This window comes from Solanum pennellii, chromosome 11, assembly GCF_001406875.1.
Source record: "Solanum pennellii chromosome 11, SPENNV200".
In the NCBI taxonomy this organism is placed as follows: domain Eukaryota; kingdom Viridiplantae; phylum Streptophyta; class Magnoliopsida; order Solanales; family Solanaceae; genus Solanum; species Solanum pennellii.
In genome coordinates, this window is record NC_028647.1 from 19,976,144 (window position 1) to 19,980,627 (window position 4,484).

Consider the following 4,484-nt stretch of genomic DNA (forward strand, 5'->3'; position numbering starts at 1 on the left):
CAGGATACCAACATGATAAGTCGAAACAAGATATCGCTACACATGTACCTTTTAAGTGAAAATCATGAATATCTTTGACATATAAGGTGCCCAGCTTCCCTAGTAAGGGACTCGGCAAAATAATCATCATATATATACATCATACGTACCCGGCCCCCTAGTGAGGGACTCGGTGAAATAGTCATAACATCATCTCCGTCATTATCATCATCATAACCATCCTCATCACCAATCATATATATAATATACATACCCGGCCCTCTTGTGAGGGACTCGGTGACATATGCAAGAAACTCCGCACGAACCTTACCCGGCCCGGGACTCGGTGAAATGATAAATGACTCTATGCACGAGCAGAATATTATGAGCAACCATATGCAATTAAAATCATTTCTTATAACTCAATAGAACAATCAAAGTGAACCAGCAAGGAGTATTACCAAAGATTAACGTTTTATCAAGATTATGAACCTTTAATACGATATGGAAACGTAAAATCTCAATGACGCTAAGAAGCACTACCATAGATATGAGAAATCACCATAGCCTTAGACATAGCCAATATATAGAGGAATAGTTGTGGAAGCAAGAATATACGTCACCTAGACGCTCTAGAAGTAAGTATCAAACCTGTCCGTCATTCGCTCATTTTTAAAAGTCAAGCCAAACAAAGAAAGAAAGGATAGCAGTCACGACCCAACCCGATGGGCCGTAACTAGTGCCCGTTTTGGACACTCACATACAATCCTGTTAAGTATAACCAACTGAAACTAAGACAATATGAAATTTAATCAAATCAAGCCAACCCCAACACCATATATATATAAAGTGGATCTGTCTCATAAGGAGTCATAACCATTCAACTGTAACAACATACGCGAGCCGACAAGGCCGCCACTATCCAAAGCATAATAGCATACGCAAGTCGACAAGGCTGCCAGTACACAATACACAATGATGTACGCAGCCGAAAAGGCTGCCCCTGTACAAGCGGACATCCCAAACAAACCATGTCCAGACCATTAACCAAAACATATATATGCAACCAACATAATGTCTACAGACCTCTAAGAGTATAGTAGTGAAACTCGACGGGACAGGGCCCCGCCGTACCCATAGACAAGCAAAAGACTACACAGAAAGTTATGTACCAAAAGGACTGGGCTCCGGAACAGTGGAGCTCTCCCAATCAGAAGAGTAGATATCCTAGGCGGAAGGATCACCGAACTGTGCGTCTACACTTGCGAGAATGAAACGCAGTCCCCCCGAGGAAAGGGGGTCAGTACGGACAATGTACTGAGTATTTAAAGCATAAGGTAAAGATGACAGGATACCAACATGATAAGTCGAAACAAGATATCGCTACACATGTACCTTTTATGTGAAAATCATGCATATCTTTAATACATTAGGTGCCCAGCTTCCCTAGTAAGGGACTCGGCAAAATAATAATCATATATATACATCATACGTACCCGGCCCTCTAGTGAGGGACTCGGTGAAATAGTCATCACATCATCTCCGTCATCATCATCATCATAACCATCCTCATCACCAATCATATATATAATATACATACCCGGCCCTCTAGTGAGGGACTCGGTGACATATGCAAGAAACTCCGCACGAACCTTACTCGGCCCAGGACTCGGTGAAATGAATAATGACTCTATGCACGAGCAGAATATTATGAGCAACCATATGCAATTAAAATCATTTCTTATAACTCAATAGAACAATCAACGTGAACCAGCAAGGAGTATTACCAAAGATTAACGTTTTATCAAGATTATGAACCTTTAATACGATATGGAAACATAAATCTCAATGACTCTAAGAAGCACTACCATAGATATGAGAAATCACCATAGCCTTAGACATAGCCGATATATAGAGGAATAGTTGTGGAAGCAAGAATATACGTCACCTAGACGCTCTAGGAGTAAGTATCAAACATGCCCGTCATTCGCTCATTTTTAAAAGTCATGCCAAACAAACAAAGAAAGGATAGCGTCCAATATTTGCTGCTCAAGCTATTAATCTATAACAAGCAACAATCGTGCCGCAATTAGATAGACGTCGCGCTTTACTACTTATTGTAAGCTAGCTAATAATCTAACGAAAATCCGGCAGCACTTCCCCTATTTTCCTTACTTCGTACCAATCCGACAACAACCCAAATTATCCACAGCAATACCAATAACACATATAACCCAACGAATCATATTAAACAGCCCCCCCCCCCCAAAAAAAAAAAACAGTTCCGTCTCGGCAACCATAGTAACGAAAGAACGACACACCGAGCGATAACTCGTTTTATAATTCGCAATACATCTACCTTATCGTATTCATACTTTGGAGTATATACCCATAATCACATTAACATATACATAACGCCAAAAAAGAATTTCTCGCATTTTGCTTTAATCAAAACAGCCCAAACACTAACACGACACCACTAATAATCCGATTATGGTTTCCGTTCATACTTAGCACATTCAATAACTAAAACAAATTTCCTAAGCTACTGGTCACGCCCCCTTCTTAACATTAATGGCTAATTAACAATGGCATTCTAAGGAATTAACACACCAAGCAAAGAGATTACTAACCAAATTCTTTTGTAGCTGCTGGCCGAGAGTTGCATGGTTGGTTTTCTCCATTTCCATGGCTGCCTAAGCTAAGTGGTGAAGAAGATGATATGTTTGCAATGCATTTCACCACCTCATTCATAATATGAAGTGGAGGCAGCCCCCCCTCTACACGTGCCACACTAAGGGCCAGCCCCCAATCTGATTTCTTTTAATTTGCCTTGAGTGGTGGGGCCCACTTGATTAATTTAATCCTAATCAGCCACTAATTAATCCCTCACTTAATGTTAATGACACTTACATTAGCCAAATCATAATTAATATCACATTTGGAATTAACATCCTTGCCTAATATTTCTTTAATCACTTGGAACTTAAAGTAAAATCGCATTCCCCGGACTTACATCTACTAGTTCATGACGCGCACTATGTATAAAAATACGAGGCGTAACAATAGCGTTACATACCGTATAGTCGAGCCGCACGTCCAATATTTACTGCTCAAGCTATTAATCTTAACAAGAAACAATCGTGCCGCAATTAGATAGACGTCGCGCTTTACTACCTATTGTAAGCTAGCTAATAATCTAACGAAAATCCGGCAGCACTTCCCCTATTTTCCTTACTTTGTCCCAATCCGACAACAACTCAAATTATCCAAAGCAATACCAATAACACATATAACCCAACGAATCATATTAAACAGCCCCCCCAAAAAAGTTCCGTCTCGGCAACCATAGTAACGAAACAACGACACACCGAACGATAACTCGTTTTATAACTCGCAACACATCTACCTTATCGTATTCATCCTTTGGAGTATATACCCATAATCACATTAACATATACATAACGCCAAAACAGAATTTCCCGCATTTTGCTTTAATCAAAACCCTAACACTAACACGACACCACTAATAATCCGATTATGGTTTTCGTTCATACTTAGCACATTCAATAACTAAAACAAATTTCCTAAGCTACTGGTCACGCCCCCTTCTTAACATTAATGGCTAATTAACAATGGCATTCTAAGGAATTAACACACCAAGCAAAGAGATTACAACCAAATTCTTTTGTAGCTGCTCGCCGAGAGTTGCATGGTTGGTTTTCTCCATTTCCATGGCTGCCTAAGCTAAGTGGTGAGGAAGATGATATGTTTGCAATGCATTTCACCACCTCATTCATAATATGAAGTGGAGGCAGCCCCCCTCTACACGTGCCCCACTAAGGGCCAGCTCCCAATCTGATTTCTTTTAATTTGCCTTGAGTGGTGGGGCCCACTTGATTAATTTAATCCTAATTAATCCCTCACTTAATGTCAGTGACACTAACATTAGCCAAATCATACTTAATATCACATTTGGAATTAAAATCCTTGCCTAATATTTCTTTAATCACTTGGAATTTAAAATAAAATCTCATTCCCCGGACTTACATCTACTAGTTCATGACGCGCACTACGTATAAAAATACGAGGCGTAACATCTCATCTCTTCTTTACGTATTAACTGTGATATTTCCATACACTTAAAGATAGAATGTGATTGAGATTTATTCACTCTTTTGATGACTTGTCGTCCTTACTTTATGTTGATGAAATTGAATTGTCCTTACATATCATCCTTACTTTACATTGATGAAATATGAATTATCCTTACATATCATCCTTACTTTACATTGATGAATGTGAATTGTCCTTACATACGTTAATGAGACTGGTCTCANTGTGAATTGTCCTTACATACGTTAATGAGACTGGTCTCACACATTCTAACACCTTCATACGTGAGTATTCTTTTAAAATAGTAGCTTAGGTGTAACGACCCGCTTGGTCGTTTTGAAAACTAGGTTTATTTTGACTCCTTTTGAATACTTAAAGGGGTATTTTTA